Source organism: Lepidochelys kempii, chromosome 1 (genome assembly GCF_965140265.1).
Source record: "Lepidochelys kempii isolate rLepKem1 chromosome 1, rLepKem1.hap2, whole genome shotgun sequence".
NCBI classification, from domain to species: Eukaryota; Metazoa; Chordata; order Testudines; family Cheloniidae; genus Lepidochelys; species Lepidochelys kempii.
In genome coordinates, this window is record NC_133256.1 from 188,315,105 (window position 1) to 188,327,695 (window position 12,591).

Below are 12,591 nucleotides of genomic sequence, written 5' to 3' on the forward strand. Positions count from 1 at the left end.
TAAGATGTCCAAACTACATTTCCCAGTAAACCCAGTTAGAGTTTGGTGGTGGCAGTGTATATTCCAAGGACAAAGGATAAAATTAATTTGTATCTTGGGGAAGTTTTAACCTAAGCTGGTAAAAGTAAGCTTAGGAGGTTTACATGCAGGTCCCCACATCTGTACCCTAGAGATCAGAGTGGGGGAGGAACCTTGACAGTGATCAATGTTCATTTATACCAAAGATCACAAAATCTCACACCAAAGACAATGCCTATAGCCAATAATGTAATAAACTAACTAAAGGTTTATTAACTAGGAAAAAGAAATTGGAGTATTTACAGGTTCAAGCAAGCATAAATACACAAATGAGTTTGTCTGTTATTCAAGAGGTGACAGAGTTGTAGTAGTCTGTCAATTCAAAATGTTTTTCAGGGTTGACCCAGGCTAAGTACCATGGGGATTTCTTTGCTTATGTTTTAGAATCTTTGTCCCTCTGAGTCCACTCAGCATGCAAGAGATTCAGTTTCTCCTTGTCAGGGAGTTTTATCCCCTTCACTCCAGAGTCCAAATTGATGGGATGAGTTCATGTGAAGGTCTCTCCTTCCTGGAGGGAGGGAGGAATCCAGTCAACAGGCCCTCTCTCCTTCAGTACTATGCAGTATCTCATTTGCCTTCAGTGGGCCATCTTGTATGCAGGCTAAGCACTTTACGTTAATGAGTGCTGCCTTTCCTCTTCGGTGAGTTACACAAATTACAGAGGTTTATAGTGCAATACTCAATGTAACTTTATATATGGGCAAGATGCATGGGCTATAGAACTTATAAGTAAGATCAGTATATGCAGCATCCTACAAGCATTTTATAAAGCCAAAACAATAAATATATTCTTATCATCATAACATCTGATATCTCTTTTGACAATGCTAACACACAACTAAGCAAGACCGGTTTTCAGCTATGCATTTAGAAGTGTTCAGTGGGGGCTTTGGCATGAGCTGGCACCTGGTCTGCCGGTGTCACATTTGCTGCTACTCACTTTCCTGTGTTTTTTCTAGTGTAGAGCTGTAGGCTAAATAGTTGATTTTACAAGATTTTTATGGAATTTCTTACCAGAATTCATTTAGAACATTTTTGGGACCTTTTGATTTTTTAAGTCACATTTCACTTAATCAAAACAGAAAAAACAGAAGAATACTGTAACTTAGTGTCTTGTAAAAACTATGCAGTGAGTAAAAGCTGATTTCATTGTTTCTGCCAGAAGTGGACATGGGAGAGCAGCTATCTTTGCAAATGTTTTCAGTGACTTATTAGGTTCCAGAAGCGGCTACTGCTCTATTTAGGGAAGATAGACAGATCAATATAGATATATAATACACATATGCAGTGAATAGGGCACTAGGATTTAGGAGACCTGGGTTATAATACTGGACATGCTTTATAACCTTGGATAAGTCATTTCACCTCTCTGTAAAATGGAGATGAAAATTACCTTCCTTTGTCAAGTATCAGAAGGGTAGCTGTGTTAGTCTGGATCTGTAAAAGCAGCAAAGAGTCCTGTGGCACCTTATAGACTAACAGACATATTAGAGCATAAGCTTTCGTGGGTGAATACCTACTTTGTCTGATGCATGTCAAGCATGCACTTCCTTTGTCAAGTGCTTCGAAATCTTTGGATTAAAAACTCTTTACTGGGTTTTGGATTAGGTCACTATAGTTCATAGAGGTCTGAACCAGGACCTTTAAGAGCTGTACATATTATTAGCCTTTACATACACATGTTTCACATTTGGTAGAATAGAAGACTGTGATTGCAGCTGATAGTAGGAGGAGTAGGGCAGAGTGCATTCCAGATTGTGGGGCTATTTTATAAGTGATGAAGACTGGTGAATGCAATATGGCCAAAGCATGTGTGGACAGTAGGAAGGAAGGGTAAACCAGGGTATTGGGGCATGGTAAAAGACCACAAAAATATAGATGCATATCCAGAGAACCCACAAGCAGCTGTACTCCACCTGACATTAATATTGGCTTTATTTAACAACTTCTTTAATTATTAGGAAGTATTTGTAACCAATGTATTCAGGGCCTGACTGTTATGCTATGACTTGTACTTTATTCTGAGAGTAATCCTGGCTTCATTGGGACTACTCTTGGCATAACGTAGAGCTCAGCATGATTAAGGGTGGAAGAATTGTGTGCTAAATTACTAGATGATAAATTCGGGGAAAGTAAGGGGATCTTGCAAACATAAGTGGGGACAGTCATGGCAAAGGATTCCTTCCCACCCTGGTTTATGTTCCATGAACTGGGTTATAGAAAGCCCTACGCTACTCTTATTTTGTGAAATTATTATATGCCCTGGAAAGGGAAGACTTTCTACAATTTGGCCATTTGCCCAAACTACCTTACTGGCTAGAGGCAAACAGCACAGAGCCAGGGGAAAACTCAAGCAGTAATTGGACCCAAAAGAAAGAGGTAAATCACTTGTCCACAGTGTGCATAACATTTTAGCAAAGTTTAGGTTTTAAAATAATTCTTGTGACACTTCAGTTTATTTTAAACATATTTTTAACTTTGATCTTAAAGCTAAGCAGATTGTTTTAAAATACTATAAAACTAGGGCATCAAATTCTCTGCTGACCTAAATGAACAAAACAGCACTGAAGTAAATACAGCTGCACCTATTTTCATCAGCAGAGAATTTAGCCCAGGATTTCTAGGAGAGAGCTGCAGGTTAAAAATCTATTGGATATCATCTTTATGTATCCTTTTGGCTTATAATATCTAAACAGAGCCTAACACCAAGAGTTTTTTTCCTTAGATAAGTCAGTGGGCCTACTGCCTTCATAATAAGCTTTTGCATGATTGGGGTCTTGGAGATAAAGTGGTAAATGGTGATGGTTTACTACTCTTCCTCTTTGATCTCTCTGATAGATTTTTGGGGGTTGTCTCCCCCACCCCTTTCTCAGGATCTGATGCAATACCCATTGATGTAAATGGAAACACTTCTTTCTATTTCAGTGGGCATTATACTAGACCACAAGATATTTAATATTGCAGGATTCTGGAATAACTGGACAACATTTAAGGTTTTGCCTGTCATTAAGTTCCACTCCCATTTTGGAAGCTGCCTTTTGAGATGGTGTTTGCAAGGCATAACATATGCTGATGTTCAATATTTATAGTAGAAGTCATTAGGATGTTAATATTTGCCAGGCCATTATCACACAATAACCTAACCGTGTTCTTAACACTGAGGGCCACATAAGTACCTATATAAAAATCATTGTGTGATAATTCATGACAAATGTTGACTTTTTTCTAATGAGGATCATTGCATCTTACCTTGACTTTAGGACAGTTTGAATAATGAGAAAAATCTATCTTCTAGCTTTATTCCCATCTTTATGGTGATAGCTCTTTGAGTCTTCCTTCTCCATTCCAGTCTGTTAGAAATCAGTTCCTCAGAAACTCTGCAACTAATCAAATCCTTTTGTATAACATCCACCCACTTAGTTTTGATTCTTCCAACCCTTCTCTTGCCTTCCAATTCTAAGTTTAACACCCTTTTTCCTATATATTCTTCCAATCTTCTTTTCACATGCACAAGCCATCTAAATGTGGATTCCCTCAGCTTTTCTGTAATTGGTACCACTTTATGCTTCCCCTAAGTTGTGTGTTCTGGACACTGTCCATCCATATAACTCCAAGCATCCGTCTTAACATTGTCATTTCCACTGTATTCAAGATCTGCTCCTATCTCTTCCTCAGTGCCTAGCATCTGGAGCCAAAAGTGCACAGATCACTCTGCTCACTTCTCTCCATTTAGTCCATACTTTTCCTATTCTGCATAAGTTCATCACTGAACTTTCAGCATTACCCTGTACTTTCAATTTCTCTGTAGTGTGGTAACAGCACCCTCACGCACGTCCTGGACAAGTCTGATTTAGTCCTCAGGTATCTGTTTCATTCTCATACACCACAAGATGATTTCTCTGGGAACATGGTTATAAGCCTTCTGAAGATCAATGAATACTATTTGCAGGGATTTTCCTCTTTTGTTTCTATTTTTTTTTTTTTTTTTTTTTTTTGCACAAGCAATCTTAGAGCAGATATAACATCCATTGTTGACTTGCCTGGCATGCACCCAAATTGATTATCAATGATTACTTTTCTTCACAGTATGTTATCAATTACTTTTTCAGAGTTTCATCATATATTTCATGAGTTTAATGCCAGGGCAGTTACCATAGTCTTGCATGTCTCCTTTTCTCTTAAATATTGGTACTAATGTGCTCTTTCTCCAGGCATCAGGAAATTGCTCAATCCTCATGCTGAAAGTAAACAATTGTGTCAATATGTTCACCTCTACTTCTACTGGTATGTCATTGGGGCTGCAATTTTTCTTATTTTTCATGTTGTACAATGCTTCTGCAACTTTTTCTTCTAGGACTGGTGCCACCAGATCCTGGCTTGGTTTTATAATTTGGCTGGTTCTCTTGGATTCACTTAATTCATAAGATTTCAAATTAATTTTTCTTGTTCCTTAATCTGATTCTTATTGATTAATGTATTTCCAATTTCATCTTTAATGACTGAAATCTCACCGATGCCTTTAGTTCTCTTATTGTAGTATTTGCCAGTCTATGTACTTGTTTCTCACCCTCTTTCATTTCAAGATGGGAATAGAAGTTTTCCATGACTTTAGCCGTAGCAGCTGCCACCTCTTTCTTCACTATCTTTTTTGGCTTTTTAATGCTTCTGAAAATCCTGCTGTTGAAGTGCCACTTGCCAAAGTTTTAAAACACTTTTTCTTCTCCTTCACGGCCTCTTTGGGGAAAAAGCCTCTTGCTTTTTTCATCAGGAAGGCTCTTTGCACATTCTTGAATTCTGCTTGCAATATGATTCCACAATTGGCTTGTATTTTCTCTTAATCCTTCTACACAGATCTTCTCGAACATTTTACTTTTAAACTCCTTGTTAACTTCATTAATTTTCCACCACTTGGTTGCCTGTACTGCTTTTAGACCATTTTTTCTTACATACAATATGTGTCCATAGTCAAAAACCATCATGCTATGCTGCATTGCAATACTTTCCTCTGGGATGACCTTTCAATTTTTGGTTTTTCAGCTCAGCTTGGTTTATAAGAAAATAATCTAGCTGTGCTCTTATACTGTCAGTCTTACAGGTAATCATAGTTTCTTTCTCTTTGGCGAAAAATGAATGAATGGCAACCAAATCATATGTCTTGGCTTTCTTGTTCCTCTGTCCATATCCATAGTTGTCATGGTACCTTTTGAAGCCTTTGCCATCTCTCCCCATGTGACCGTCAAGTTTGGCTCCTTCATTCTTTATCCCTCTCTGTATAACATTGCCCATTTCCCCCCAGAAATCATCTTTTTTTCTTGTTTGTGACATCCCTCTTGCGGTGCATATGCACATATAACATACTACATTTTCAAGAGCTAATTTACCAAAACAACAAGGAGTCTGGTGGCACCTTAAAGACTAATAGATTTATTTGGGCATAAGCTTTCATGGGTTAAAAACCCACTTTTTCAGATGCATGGAGTCCAAATTACAGGTGCAGACATTATTATATTGACAGGTGAAGAGAAGGGAGTTACCTCACAAGTGGAGAACCAGTGTTGACCGGGTCAATTCAATCCGGGTGGATGTAGTGTACACCCAATAATTGATGAGGAGGTGTCAATTCCAGGAGAGGTAAAGAGTGGTTTTTTTTTTGGTTTTTTTTGTGGTGAGCCAGCCACTCCCAGTCCCTATTCAAGCCCAAATTAATGGTGTTAAATTTGCAAATGAATTTTAGTTCTGCAGTTTCTCTTTGAAGTCTGTTTCTGAAGGTTTTTTGTTCAAATATGGCTACTTTTAAATCTGTAAAGTTATCCTGTCATTTGTCCTATCCACAGCTACTACACATTCCCACATCACTTGTCTAAAACCATCTAAACTCCATTTCTCTTTTTCAATGTACCATAGTATAGTAGCTTATGCCTTCCCCAATATCTCTTGCCTTTGCTCCCTTCCATTTGGTATCTTGAAGCAGACAATCTGTACTTTCCTTTTCATCAGCATCTGAGCCAGCTCTGCGCTTCTTCCAGTTAAAGTCTCTGTATTCCAAGATGCCAACCTTTATTTTTGGGACTCTCTTCTTTGATGACACCCAACCAGAATGCTAGGGGTATCCATCTTTGAAGTAGCATTTAGACGAGGGCACTATATTTTGCTTCTGAGGAATCCCCTAGTTATATAGGTCATACGAAGGACTCATTTAATGGATTTCTTTGTAAAGTTTTACAGCTGGTGGCCAGACTGATGCCAGCCCTGCTTTCTCAACCAGGCTTGGGAACGGCTATGGTGGAGTTAATGGGAAAAACTTAGTTACAAATAACTTGTCAATGAGGAAATGCCAAAAATCTCAACACTTTCTTTTTACAAAAATAAAGAAAAAGTTACAAAAATAAAACAAAAGAAACAACAACAACAAATCAAGCTACATAATGAACCAATAACACAATAGTCCAGGGGTATATAACAATGAAGTATCTGTCTGGTGTAATATGTAGAGAATATTTAGGTGATATACAGTTATAGGAATCCAAATATTGCAATTCATAGATCTGAAGGCCATAGGGGACCATTAGATCATCTAATCTAACCACCTATATAACATACAGAATTTCACTGTGAGACTGATAGAGCATATCAACCCTGCACTGGCAACACAGGGGTTAACAAACTGTTGTGGGCCCAAGAGGACACACCCCTTTCCCTTTGCTGGGCATGCTCCTGAGCATATAAAAGGAACATATAAAATTTCATTATGGACTGACTGAAGAGGAGACCAGACATGCACTGCAGGCTCCTGTGAGGGAGCTGGCAAGACTCCAGACTGCCGAGGTCAAGGCCCCTGACTCCTCCGAGGGGAATCAGTCAACTGCAGGGACACTGAGCCACTGCCAGCAGAGAAGATATCCAAGGTGGGCCTAAGGGTAGGAAGCGAACAGAGGATGTGTTTGGGGACATAGAGAACTGAACCCTGCATGCGGGTAATTGATTTCATAGGGCCCTGGGTCAGAACCTAGTATGGCAAGGTGGGCCTGAGTTCCCCTGCACTTCCTGCTAAGAATTGCTATCCTTGGAGTGGGTGGTCCTGTGGACTCTTACTGTTAGGCATTGCTGCCCAGAAAGAAGGTTGCCCTGTGGACTCTTGCTGCTAGGTGCCACAGCGACTGTAGAGAGGGTGACCCCCCCCTTGAATCTCTGCTGACCCCCTTGACAGAGACGAATGATTGAATCTTATTATTGTTGGGTATAATGTCCCTCCAATTTATAAGACAAGAAGATGGAATAAATACAGTGGTCTATATGAAACTCTGTGGTATTTCCAGTACTGAAGGATAATTTTAATAGCTATGGTTAATATGTAAACAATTTCTCTCATCAAAATGTGTGTGCTCAAAGTTGATAACATAAAATGATCAGCACAATTGTTAAAACTAGTTCATTAGGTTTTTTTGAGAGAGAGAGATCAATAAGTTGTTTTTAGAATACTTGGGTTGAACAGCATTCAAACTGCATGTGTCAGTGTACAACTGGAACAGAGGATTTCTGATGTTTTTAGAAGGCTGATTTAGTTAAATGGCATCCTAAGAGTCAGGAAGAGGTGGTTATTACTTGGGCTGAATTATAAAAAGGTCTGTTCACAATGTCTGGATAGAAGGATTTGGAAGTGAATCTTCCCCTTCAAGCTTACCTGAGCATTCACATGCAGTGAATTAGAACCTTGAAGGGGAACCTTCCACAGTCTGACTTGCTTAACTCTCCAGATTCCTGTTCTTCCTGAGTCCTGCTACCTCCACTAACTGAAAATTCAGTTCTAGGACATTTTTGAAGGAGAGTGGGGCTACAGTGGGAAAGCAAGTGGAACTGGCTTACCAACTGCGTAAACAATCCCTGTTGTTGTTCACGAAACTTTAAGATAAGGTTCATAAATCATTAAGCTGAAAGCCCAAGGCTCAAGTCAGTTGGGTTTGCAGATGTAAATATTCTACACAGCTAGAGTTATTAATCCACATAGTAGTTCCCCAAATATGGTGTCTTATCCACAGGAGGATTGGAGAGTTGTGGGAAGGGAGGAATAAGCACCACCACATCTCAGTTACAAGTTTTTAAATTGCCACTGCACTTATGGTGAGAAACAAGGGGTGAATCAGCCACTCCTTTACACCAATGTAAATCAGGTGTAACACTAGTCAATGAAGTTACTCTGGTATAAAAACTGATGTAATTGAGAGAAAAATCTGGCTTGCATGAATCTGGCCTCTTCATGTACAGCACCATGGCATAGGTGCACAATAACATGCTCTTTGCAGGTCTCTGCATACCTACAGCTTCCAAAGAACCTACGTTTTCAGGTGACTATGTGTGGTCTTCCTAATGTCTACATGTGTTCCGAACTATAGAAACATGACAGAATTACAGAGAAAAACCAACTGTCTTTCTACATCTGAGGCCAAACTACTTCTATGGGGTTGGTTTGTCAACTTATGCTCTATAATATTTAAACTTGCATATGATATTGACAGTGTAATTAAGTAGATCAGGAGTAGGGGGAGTTTGGAGTTGTGTGTTTGTTGTTTGGCCCATTTTATTATTTTTATCCAAATATATTGAATCTGCTTGACTTAATTCTGGAAAGGATGTAGTGGGTTTCAGCCTTTCAAATATGGCATGGACAACTAGTTTACTGCACATTAAAAAAATAAAAAATGGGTGGTAAGGGAGAGGGGGCAAGAATACAACAAAATTAAGAGGTGATTTGTCTGTTGCTGTCAGCAGGAAAGATATGCCCATCATCTAATTTCTTGTTACTTGGTGTTTTGGCATATTCCTATACATCTGAATTTGAAGTGTAAATTTCTTGGGATCTAAATGCAATTTAGAAAGTAATTACTATAACCTGACTAAATTTCTTGCTAGAGATTAGAATGCTGCAAACAAGATTCTGAATGCTGCCGCTTGACCCTTTGGGATTGTGATGAAGAAGGGGTGAGGCTAACTAATCTGACAAATCTTGTTACTGAGCCACTGCTCCAAGTGAAAATGAAGCCAATGAAAACACATGTTAATGTTCATTTTATGATTGCATCTACATGATTCTAGGGTGCACGGGTTTGAGGTTTTGTGTGTGAGCTGACTCTTTTATCACAAGAGCAGGAGAATACCATCCAGGCCCATATAACTGCATTCTGCTCTACATGCAACTGCCCTCCAGTACTCTGAGGTTTGTCAGTGAGGAATGCAATGGTCCTCCTTATGTGCAGATTGAGGCATTGTAGCATCAATGCCTTATACTCCGCACTGGTTATCTGTCCTATTTGCTTCCAATTACATTTCAAGCTCTTGGCTACAGTCATGCTTAGGGTAACTGCCCCTCCTATTTCTGGGAATGCTTTTCCTTATGTGAAGTGTGCAAGAGTTCTTAGGAACCCACCATGGTCTAATACTAGTGCTTGAAGCATCTGCAACACTTACCTCTTCAGCAATGGTACATCCAATGCACTTCCAGACACCTAGTGACAGTGCTCAGAGGGACACACTGCTGTGAGGTGTTACAATAAGTACCACAGGTCCTGGGTTTTGTAGGACCAATAGAACTTGTGTGTGACATGGCCTCTCTGCAACTTTTCTCATCACTTTTTAATACCCCTAGGCCCAGCCAGATATTTTGTAGCTACTCACTGGTCCATATTTTCCTGCTGAGACACAAGGGGAGAGGCAGTGGGGTATTTACCATCTCTCTCCCTATTTTACATTTTCAATGCTTCAGGAGCCAAGCTGTTGTGGACTAGATGTTTCTGCTGTTTCTGAGGGATGCTGTTCTGGCAACCCTTGGATGCTGGTTGATACTGCCTACTTCTCGTCCCTGACTCCCCAATTCTCTTCACCTTCAGTTGTTTCTTCTCCTGTATTCTCTCTAACGTTTTTATGATGGTTATGTTGTTGGGGTTGGGGGCAGGGAGTGGAGATGAACTAGAATTGGTCTGTATAGTCCCCTGGATGTGCTTAAACCAGTATGCTGCCACCACTCCTCTCCTCTGCTTATGCTGCTGTGGGAGTGAGAGGTCATCGTATTTTCTCACCCTTTGATGGCTGCTGTTCTGAGGTAGGAATTAAGACACAGTTGTGCATATATGTTTCATAGTGTTCCATTCTGCAACAGCAGACAGTGGAGCTAGTGGTTACTGCTCTGCCACCCTTGTTTGGATTAACACCTGACCCCTGGTGTCAGAAACTCACCACTCAGTTATGAGCTGCTTAATGGGTTATTTCTGATGCCAGAACCCTATTACTAGGAGGATAGTAGGGAGACTAATCTTTAATGGCACCAAATTTCTAGGAGGTGCTTAGAAACTCCAAGGACCAGCCCCATGGAGATGAGCAGTGGGATGGTAAATTGCCTTACCTGCACCTATGTTTGAGTTGTATGCACTTCTGAAATTGCCCCTGGGTCCTTCTGTGGTTGCCAAGCTGTTATATGAAGTCCTTCAACAGAAGCAGTGGAATCCCCTTACTCGAATGTGTGCATGTACTGCACAGTTGGAGGCACTTGGATGCTCTGTGTGGAAGAGCTCATCTGTTAAATTAGCTATTGAAGGACGATTGAATTAGGACAAAAGTTTACTCTTCGTTCTCACTTTTTCTGAGTGGTGGGTCAGTGCCACTATTGAATCATAGAATAACAGAGTTGGAAGGGACCTCTGGAGGCCATCTAGTCCAACCCCCTGCCCAGAGCAGGACCAACCCCAACTAAATCATCCCAGCCAGGGCTTTGTCAAGCCTGACCTTTAAAAACTTCCAAGGAAGGGGATTCCACCACCTCCCTAGGTAACGCATTCCAGTGTTTCACCACTCTCCTAGTGGAAAAAGTTTTTTCCTAATATCCAACCTAAATCTCCCCCACTGCAACTTGAGACCATTATTCCTTGTCCTGTCATCTGCTATCACTGAGAATAGTCTAAATCCATCCTCTTTGGATCCACCTTTCAGGTAGTTAAAAGCAGCTATCAAATCCCCCCTCATTCTTCTCTTCCATAGTCTAAACAATCCCAGTTCCCTCAGCCTTTCTTCATAAGTCATGTGTTCCAGACCCCTAATAATTTTTGTTGCCCTTTGCTGGACTCTCTCCAATTTCTCCACATCCTTCTTGTAGTGTGGGGCCTAAAACTGGACACAGTACTCCAGATGAGGCCTCACCAGTGTCGAATAGAGGGGAACGATCACGTCCCTCAATCTGCTGGCAGTGCCCCTACTTATACACCCCAAAATGCCATTGGCCTTCTTGGCAACAAGGGCACACTGTTGACTCATATCCAGCTTCTCGTCCACTGTCACCCCTAGGTCCTTCTCTGCAGAACTGCTGCCTAGCCATTCGGTCCCTAGTCTGTAGCGGTGCATTGGATTCTTCCGTCCTAAGTGCAGGACTCTGCACTTGTCCTTGTTGAACCTCATCAGATTTCTTTTGGCCCAATCCTCCAATTTGTCTAGGTCCCTCTGTATCTTATCCCTACCCTCCAGCATATCTACCTCTCCTCCCAGTTTAGTGTCCTCTGCAAACTTGCTGAGGGTGCAATCCACACCATCCTCCAGATCATTAATGAAGATATAGAACAAAACCGGCCCCAGGACCGACCCTTGGGGCACTCTGCTAGATACCAGCTGCCAACTAGACATGGAGCCATTGATCACTACCTGTTGAGCCCGACAATCTAGCCAACTTTCTACTTCTATTGAAGGCAAGATGGACAGCAGTACTCATCAGATTAATGACAACTTTTGTACTTTTATGTTCTGCATCCCACTTTCTGATCTCTGGTATGTGTGACAATCAACTGTATGCAGACCAACAGCAACTGGGAGGGGAGCTGAGAAAGAGGGAGCAGAAATGAAGAAAGTGGAAGGGAAGAGTAGAAGCGATAACTGTAATATCTCAATTTTACCAAATGTTGTATTTTTTTCACAAATGCCAACTAGTAATCTGTAAATTAGAAAGAAGTCCAATCTGTGAAGCTCAGTTCTGTTGTTATTTATATTACAATAGCATGGTGATGGGGTATTTATCTCCACACAAGGGAGAACAGATTAAATTAGGTTAATTAACTTGATAGGTTACATAGAATATCAGGGTTGGAAGAGACCTCAGGAGATCATCTAGTCCAACCCCCTGTTCAAAGCAGGACCAGTTCCCAATTTTTGCCCCAAATGGCCCCCTCATGGATTGAACTCACAATCCTGGGTTTAGCAGGCTAATGCTCAAACCACTGAGCTATGCCTTTCCCCCCATCTGTGGAAGAGCCAGATATTAAAAGACTGATTGATGATGGAGCCCAGCTGAGAAAGAATAGGTAGGGCTGGTATAAAGCCAGGAAGTTAGGGCAGTTGGGGAAGTAGTCTGTTGTCATTCTCTGGGAGAAGGGAGGTGTGTTTGGGAGCTATGGAGTTAACTAGTTGGCTGTTATTCCCTGAGAGGAAGGAGTTTGGACTGGTAGACCCAGAGAGTGGGGAGCCAGAAGACCTAGGAAGGAG